The sequence below is a fragment of the Protopterus annectens genome, chromosome 2.part0 (assembly GCF_019279795.1).
Source record: "Protopterus annectens isolate FY-2018-M chromosome 2.part0, PAN1.0, whole genome shotgun sequence".
Classification (NCBI taxonomy): domain Eukaryota; kingdom Metazoa; phylum Chordata; order Ceratodontiformes; family Protopteridae; genus Protopterus; species Protopterus annectens.
The window spans coordinates 30,627,636-30,637,635 of NC_056728.1; positions in this window are offsets into that span (position 1 = coordinate 30,627,636).

Genomic DNA, 10,000 nt, shown 5'->3' on the forward strand with positions numbered 1-10,000 from the left:
AAGAAGGTCGGAGTTAGTCAGCCATCTGTCAGCCAAATTTGGAAGAAACTGAATACCGGTGAAGGGTTGTCGCCCAGACATTCTGGCAGATGTGGTCGCAGAAGGTCCACAACTCCTCAGAACGATTTGTATCTGATCAGAGAATGCTGTAAGAATTGCAAGGCATCTGGTAGATGGTTGCAGGGGATGCTGGAACAACATGGTGTTACAGTGAGTTCCAGAACTGTTCGACAGAGACATCTGGGCAAAGTTTCAAAACTAGTGAGAAGAAGATTGAAAACGGGTAGTTTTCAGTGACGAGAGCGTAATACAGTGTTTGGATCAGTGAGTACAATATGTCAGATGACAATCTGGAGAGCAGATGAGGGATGTTTGTATCATTCAGCAAATCAAGCACCCCGCTCAAGTGAATGTGTGGAGCATTATGGGTATCTTCGGAACGGGTCGGCTCTGCTTTGTTCAGGGAAACATGAAGCAGGAACAGTACAGACCCATACTAGAGCAATGTCTGCTCCCACAGTTGTGTGACTGGGCAAAGAAGAAGGGATTTACCAGGACAGAAGACTTCATCTTCACACATGATGGTGTCCCATGTCACAAAGGTCAACAAGTGACAAGTCTGAAGGTACTGAAGTGTTACCATGACCAAGTAACAGCCCAGATATAAACCAAATAGAGTACTTCTGGGCTATTCTGAATTCAGAGCTGAAAAAAAAGACCATAACAAACAAGCTGCAACTGACTGAAGAACTCAGATCAGCTTGGGCATGCAATGCTTCTATGACTGACCATCGCCTTGAACTTGTTCGTGCTATGCTTCAACATGTTAAATCATTGATAATGGCCAAAGGGTTATTCACAAAATATTAGAACATTGTATTACAACATTTTTTTCATATAACATGAATTATATTGTTTGTCATTTCATATACTCATATTGAGTTATATAGCGTAACAACAAGATTCGGCCATATGACATTCGACTATCCGTGGTCACTGAAATCACTCCCGCCAATTTGATAGTAAACCATATGGGAGTCATTGGTTTTGTCAAATATTCAGAATATTAAATGTTGTTTGGGCAAATATTCAGACTATCAGACCAGCATTTAAGGTTGGTTGACAGCATTTCAGAGAGTGGGAATTTGCCCTTTCTTCTCTGTAGTAAATTATTGGAGTTGGTATATATGTATATAATTTACAGGAGGTGTTTGGGGTACAGAGGGGTTTGCCACCCTACATAAAAGCTATTTTTTATTTATTGATGTATTTATTTTTTAACATTTACAGATATCTCAGTTATGACCTGCACATATCCCAAACAATCAAAAAGATCCACATAAAACTTGGGGCACTCTATAGAGCCAAACCATTCCTCACCCAAGCCATCAAAACAGCCATTCCCGAGGCCACTTTTTATCCACTTTGTCATATGCCTCCCCAATTTTTACAAATTTAAAGAAAGCAAATCTTAGTCAACTGGAAACTTGCTAGAACAAAATAGCCAGATTTGCCACCAACCTCCCAAACAGAACACATCACTATTCCACCCTCTACAAATTAGACTGGTTGGAACTCCCAAACCTATTGTACAAAAATCAATTTACAATTTGCCATTCCATCATCTACCTACCTGATAAATGTCCAACCCTCAGGAACGTAGTAAAACCCTACACTTCCAATAGAACCCTCCGCTCATCTGATAAACTTGTTCTAGATGTCCTTAAAACCACGGGGATGGCTTATTCTCAAAGCATAACTCCAAAATTTGGAATTCAGTTCCCCAGTCCATTCTTTGCACAGTAATCCCTCCAAATTCAATACCTTTTTCAAGTCCTACTTTACCAATAACTGGCTATGTTCCTGCTTAACACCTGGCTTAACACCTGGCTGACCCCTCAGTAATTTTTCTTTTTATTTTTAGCACTCTTCACCCTATACTATTAATTTCATATGATTTCTTATTCTTAAGTTCACCCCTGCCTGTATCCTAAATGCACCTTAATATTTGTATATTCTTAGTTTTCTATTTGTTTATTTTTTGATGGGGCATCGTTTCTTATGTGTTTCAGTCATAAACCTGCAATTACAATGTGTAACTTGTGTCACTTATCATCCTTACTGATCATATCTACTAGCGTTTGCTTACTCTGTTTTTTTCCTTTTTCTCATTTTTATTTGTATCACTCTTTTTCCTTTTTTCACTTCTATGCAATGTTTTCACTGTTTACCATGTAACCTGTTTTTCTTAAATGCTATTGTTTACATTTCTTATTATATGTAACTTGGGGCTTTTCCCCCTTGCCTCCACTGAAAAACTTTTTTTTTTGGCTCTGTCAGACAATCCCGGTAAACAAATGTAAAATAAATAAAACATCTTTATTACACATGACATTTTAAAAAGTGACATAGGTACATATACAGTAACAGAAAAGAAAATAAGTCATAAGAGCATTTCATTTGTCATTTTCATGCAGTATACACACATATTTGCTTTTTAACAGATGTTCTTCGTGTTTCACTATTCTAGTCATCACATTTGGGTTATCTGCTTGCAGTAGCCCTCAGTCCGCCTGTTAACAAAGTCTTGGGTCCTGCGTCGGTTGCTGTCCCTTCTTCCGTGACGTCAGGTTGTCAGGGGTATAAAACATGCAGCCGACACCATTACATCAGTCTTTCTTGCCGTGAGGTGCCTGAAGCAGAAGCAGTTCGCAAGTGTCAGTCGGCCGACTCCTGAAATTTTCATTTTCAAGTTTCAGAACCAAAGTCTTCAACTAAAAACTAAGTACCCTGTTGGGGAAACTTTTTCTTGCTCTAAACCGATGTCAGTAAAAGTAAATAATTGCATTACTTGTGGAAAGCAAATTCCTCATAAAGATTTTCATTTGTACTGTATTCCTTGCCTAGGCCCTGACCACAACGTACCTCTGTCAGTTTTGTGCCTTATTTAAACCATGATCTATCCATCTTCGGTATATTTACGCAACTAAATATTTTGGTGCTCAGTTCAATTATCTTGATATGTCTTCGGTAAGCCATCCAACTACCGACATTCTGAAAAAACGCAAAGATAAAGGCAGAGACAGGCCACCTAGATCCAAAGCTGCTGACGACGCTTCTCCTAAGCCAGTCACTAGTTCACCGGTACTCAGAGAGGTGCTTTCGCAGCCCCTGATACCTACTGCTTTAGACTCGCAGGCCTCTACTGAGACCCATTTGGAGTCCGGTGTGCCGCAAGATGCTTCAACTGTGGAACCTGTGGATGTCACTACCTTGGATGGGTCCAGAGCCGCTGTGCAGGCACTGGCTTCTGAGGGTGTATTCAGGTCTATGGACTTGCATATTAAACTGACGCAATCTTCTTCTTCAAGACCTAAAACTCGAACCATGTCTAGAAAACTGATGCCCAGACTGCATGATCAGGCCTCTATGCCTAAAAAGCAAATGATAAGAATGTCTGAAGACCTTATTACTTTAATCAGGGGAAGCTAGCCTTCCCCCTCTAAGAGACCTAAGACTGAGTTTGCTTATGATATTTCTTAACAGGATTCTGAATTTTCTGTTTCCTCTGATGACCAGGATTTACCGTTATCTACCTATGAGGATTCTGCTGCTGAGAACTCCATTCCCTCTGCTTCCCTCCCAGAGGATTTCTCTTTTGGTGAAACTTTGTATACTCTCAGGGAGCATTTTCATTGGGAAAGTCAGGATTTCTTTGATTCTAAAAAGAGGGTTAGGGATTTCTTACTCCTGCCCCAGCAGAGGCCTTTAGCCATACCTCCTGTACTAGACATTGTTGCTGATGCCTTTTCGGAATCTAGCTTGGCCCCTGACTCTTTACCTCCTGCTCCCATTAAACCTGATAGATATTACAGGGTCCCTGACTCTCACAAGTTCCTTTTTAAAAATCCTACTGTGGATCCTGAGACCATTTCACAGGGACCCAAAGGCATTAAACCTACTACGGCCAAAAATCCTACCCCCTCTGATAGAGACTCCAGGGCGCTGGATAGATGGGATAAGAAGGTATACACATCTGCAACTTTGGCCATTAGAGCCTTAAACTGCCAGTTTCATATGTTAAAGTATCAGCAGCATATTATTGGATTGCTTAAACAGAAAATGATGTTGATTCCTGATTGCGCTGAAAATAAGGATTTACAGGATTTACAAGTTAGAAAACATACTTTGCAGTGTGGTTTTGATTCACTAGAGGCATCTTGCAGGGCTTCTGTAACTGGGTCTGTACTTAGAAGGCATGCTTGGCTTAAGGAGCAATCCTTGCCAGATCATGTTAAAGCAAAATTACTGGATGATCCCTTAAACCAGGACCACCTGTTTGGCAACAAGGCAGAAGAAGTTCTTAAAAAGATGGAGAAAAAAGCTAAATCTATGCAAACTGTTAAAGATTTTTTACAAGTACAACATCCAAGGTTTAGTAGGCATTGGCCTTCCAAAAATTGGTCCTTTCCTGCCTCTTCCAGACCTTCTCAGTCCAAACTCAGATCCAGCAGAGCTCCCAGGCTGCAGTCCCAGGGTACGCACAGGACTAAGCAGTGGGGGGTCTCCACTTCCAAATCTGGGAGTAATAAAACTCCCCGCTATGGTAAACTGTCTCAATGACTTCTTTTTAAAACTTTCATGCACTTCTCAACTGACTGCCCCTTTGGGGGAAAAGATTGCTCTTCATGCAAATAACTGGGAACTCATTACCCAGGACAAATGGGTTTTAAATATAGTGTCCCAGGGATACAGACTTCCCCGCTATGGTAAACTGTCTCAATGACTTATTTTTAAAACTTTCATGCACTTCTCAACTGACTGCCCCTTTGGGGGAAAAGATTGCTCTTCATGCAAATAACTGGGAACTCATTACCCAGGACAAATGGGTTTTAAATATAGTGTCCCAGGGATACAGACTTCACTTCCACACATTACCAACTCCAAGCGGGTGGCCAGATCTCCCCCAAATCAGTGGGCAGAGGCCCAAAAGCAAGTACTCTCTCTTTTAAGCATGGGGACCATTCAATTGGTACCAGAAGATGAAAAGGGACAAGGTTTTTACTCAAGACTTTTCCTGGTACCCAGAAAAGACAATTCATGGTGTCCTATCATAGACCTGTCTACTCTAAACACCTAATTGGTGATTCCAAAATTCAAGATGCTGACTCTTCACTAGTTGCTCCCTATCCTATGCAAAGACACCTGGTTGGCAACACTAGATGTAAAGGAAGCATACCTGCACACCCCAATCAGGGAATCTTGCAGATGATACCTACATTTCAAAGCAGGCTACATGCACTATCAGTTCTCTGCACTGCTCTTTGGCTTATCTACTGTGCCCAGGGTATGCACAAAGTGCCTAGTTCCAGTCATTGCATTTTGCAGGCAAAGAAATATTCAAATATACCCATACCTGGATGACTGTCTAATTTAGGCAGAAAGCAAGGACATACTTTTGAATCATCTGGCCTTTGTACAAAGGGTGCTAACTTGTCTGAGGTACACCATAAATGAAAAGAAATCACAGCTAGTACCCCATCAGCAAATTATATTCCTGGGAGCAAGCTTGAATACAATTTTCTCCTTATGCCAGAGAAACAAATTCATTTGACAACCTACTTCAAACAAGTGGCCACCAAAACCCTGCTATCTGCAAGGCAAATACTTCAAAACTTGGGGTTCATGGCCTCCTGCATTCTTCTAATTCCATATGCAAGACTGCATATGAGGAAACTACAGTTGTATCTAAAAAGCCTATGGTGTCAACATTCTCAGGATCTAGAAGCAATGATTCATATCGTACCTTGCCTACACCTAGAGTTCATTTGGTGGGCAGAGGCCTGCCACCAAAACAAGGGACTACCATTCACACTACCCCCTGCCACCCAAACCCTAACAACGGACACATCAGACTATGCATGGGGGCTCACCTGGCACTGAAGTGCATTCAGGGAAAATGGAATCCAGGTCAAATGCACCTACATATCAATGAAAAAGAAATGTTAGCTGTACAGAATGCTCTGACAGTCTTCAAGGACCACATTCTTCCAGGACAATTAATGGTAAAGAAGGACAACACCACTGTTATGTGGTACATAAAGAAGCAGGGGGGGCACTCATTCTTACCCCCTCTGCAGACTAGCCATGGCATTGTGGAACACAGCCCTGAGCTACCAAGTGAATCTACAAGCTCAATTCCTGCCAGGAAAACTAAACACACTGGCAGACGAACTAAGCAGAAACCTCATGGACCCACACGAGTGGAAACTGGAACCAAGGATTTTCAACTTGTTGACAAGTAAATGGGGGAGCCCAGATATAGACCTATTTGCCTCCCCCCAGAACTATCAATTGGACAAATTTTGCACAAGGACTCCCCACAAACAAGCTTGGAAAGTGGATGGTCTGTCCTTAAGCTGGAAAAAACTATCAGTTTATGCCTTTCCTCCTCTGCCTCTGCTCTCCAAAGTACTACTAAAGGTCAAACAAGACAAACCAAGGATGATTCTGATAGCACCAGACTGGCCACACCAACACTGGTACCCCCTCTTGCGCAGTGTTTCACTGTTAGCCCCATGGCACCTGCCTCAGACTCCTACCCTATTGTCTCAGCAGGAAAACCAGATTCTGCACCCTCAGCTTCAAACACTAAACCTAGCAGCCTGGCTAATTACCTAATTTCTCCTTTACCATCCCTCAGTAAGCCAGTGATGGATATCGTTTTAGAGGCAAGGATGCCTAGTACTAGAAAATCTTATGCTGAAAAATGGAAAAGATTCTGTGTCTCAAACCAATCTCAAGGGATGAGCACAGCAGTGCCCAATTTACCTCAGATTTTACAATACTTAACTGAGATGCTTCACAAGGGCCTGTCTTTTTCCTCCATCAAAATTCACACCTCAGTCATTTCAGCTCATTATAACACAGAACCTCCTCTCTTCTCTCATCCACTGCTCAAGCAGTTCCTCGGAGGGGCCAAAAATTTATGACAACCCAGGAGAGCTCCAACTCCAGCCTGGATTCTTAACTTTGTATTGGAGAAACTCACTCTTCCTCCTTTCAAGCCAGCTGCTACTGCAGACTTAAAATTCCTTTCTTGGAAAACAGCTTTCCTTTTAGAAATCACTTCAGCAAGAAGGGTATCTGAATTACAGGCCCTTATGGCAGTGGAGCCTTTCATCATCTTTCATGCGGACACGGTGTCCCTCAGGACCAATCCCTCCTTCATGCCCAAGGTGGTATCCAGTGTGGCCCTTAATCAGTCCATTCATTTGCCAACCTTCTTTCCTAATCCACAGAACAAAGGGGAACGGATACTGCACTCCTTAGATGTGCACAGACAACTTAGATTCTACTTGGACAGGACTAAACCTCAAAGGAAATCTGAACAACTGCTGGTGGCATTTGCTGCAAGGGCAGAGGGGAAGGCTATTTCAAAGCAAATCATTTCCAAATGGATAGGCCACTGCATTCATTTCTGCTACAAGCACCATGGAAAGCCTATCCCCATGGGATCAGACTCCACTCAACCAGGGCTGCATCTACCTCTACAGCCTTTCTCAGAGGTGTCTCTACCAGGGACATCCTAGAAGCTGCTACCTGGAGTTCTGTACATACTTTCACCAAGCATTACCATCTGCCAATTTTCTCTAAATCCAGAGCTGGCTTTGCCACTGCAGTTTTGCAGGGCCTTATAGCTGGTCATAATGCTATCTAAATTCCTCCTCCCATCCTTAGCTTTGGGAATCTACCCAAATATGATGACTGCAACAGTGAAACATGAAGAACATAGTACAGTTATGTACACTTACCATAAATGTAGATGTTCAAGTGTATTCACTGTTGCAGTCCTGGTTACCCTCCCTCCAGCCTCCTTACTTCTTTTGGCTATACCTCTACTCTCCTTTACTATGTTCAAAAGCTTTTTGGTGTATTTGCTTTTTTGTTGGAGGTATAACCTTTTATATTTATAGATCTATTTGCTTCCCATTAGGGGGGCACCTGACATCTGGGGCAAGAAAAACTGATGTAATGGCGTCGGCTGCACGTTTTATACCCCTGATGACCTGACGTCATGGAAGAAGAGACAGCAACTGACGTAGGACCCAAGACTTTGTTAGTCAGGCCAACTGAGGGCTACTGCAAGCCGATAACCCAAATGTGATGACTGCAACAGTGAATACACTTGAACATCTACATTTATGGTAAGTGTACACAACTATACTTTTTCTTTCACTTTATTACATAAATTGCTCATTTCCTTGCCTTCCTTTAAATTTTACTTCTCCTACGTCTGTATTTATTGTTCATAAAAAAATCCATTTATTTATAACTAATTTGCTCCTTCTCTTTTCTAAAGATCTCACCTCCACCTCTTTTATCATTTATACAATATTCAGTACTTCAGTTACAGTTGGTTTAAATTTTGATTTCCTTTTTATAGTAATTGCTGTTTTTGGCAGCCATTAGTCTGTAACTTAGTAAGGCATTACTATATCTGGGCAATTCAGATCTTATATTCCAGCTCAAAAGAAAAAGTTCCTTAATTACAACCATTTGGTCCTCCAGCATTACTGGCAAAGTACTGTGTAGAAAACTTTTAAAATATGCCACCTCTTTACATTATCAAAAACCCAGGTTCCTAATTACCCGTGTCTCACATCACACCTCCAACATTTTCTATCTACCTGAGGAAAACTTCTCTGAAATCTACTTGTGGTATAAAATATCCATGCAAACACGTCCAAACAGAAATTCTAAACTTTGTGGGGCTTTATTGCATACTTGAGAGTTGTACAGACGTCCTCCCCATTGTTCTTTTGTAGATCGCCCTCCCATTCTGTCTTCCCAGTCTTTCATAACCTCCTCTAATTGATATAGTTACCATGCAATATTTATATGCCTTACTAATCATCCCCCTTTTAGCAGCAGCTTCTGCTTTGGACTCAACTAAAATCTCTACCAGAGCTTTTCTTTAATTTAACAGTCCCCTATCCTTTTTTTTTTTCTTGCCTATACTCTGTTATCAGTCCCTGGTAGGGAATGCAGTCTATAACATGCAGCCCAAACTTCTGCTTGGCCACATCACACTATTGTCTTTCCCGCTCTAGTTATTTACTTCCAAAACCTTGGCTTCTTTGCTAATTTTCTCCAGTAAATTCCAGCCACCTCTTATCTAGTTTTTATACCCCTACTTGCAGTCATCTGTGTTGGTAAAATCTATCTCCTTTCTCCATTTCTATGTTGGTTTAGTTCTTAGGATATTTTCTGCTACTTTATGAATATAATATTCTATATGGTTTTTATTATTCTCCTTAAGGATCTGCATCTGAATCCTATTCCCTAAATACTTCTCAAACCTCCACCCCCATCTCCACTTCAACTTATGATAGTTGCATTGCTCTAAAATATCCCCACAAATTAAATCATCCTAAACTAAAATATCCCCACAAATTAAATCATCCTAAACCAACTCATTCTATGGAGAGAATCAACTTATCCCCTGAACTATTGCCCCTTTCCCCTTCCAAATAAATTCCTTCAGTCGTTTATTAATTAGGTCCCCAACTTCTCATCTGGCTGATAAAAATCTGCCTGATCAATGTATAAAACTAAAGGGACTAGAAACATTATACGTCCTTGTATCTTGCTTTCTATAACCATAACCATAATCAAAAACTTCCAGCTTCTCAATTTTTATATTATCTTTTGTTTAGTATCTTGCCATATATCCTAAACAACCATAAAAAATCCAGTTTAGTCCATTTGCCTAAATACTTCATCTTAGAATGTCCCCATAACTATGTAGGTATGTAGTTTACTGCTATAGCCTTTGTTTTATTTTCTTTTTTCTTTTTATATCCTGTAAAGACGTAAATCTGTCTCAAAATGTTCTAGAACACTGAGATATATTTTTATGGATTTAGCAAGTACAAAACAACGTATAATAAAATAAAGCTAACTTTTCTTCATTGCCTTATGAATTATATCCTTGAAT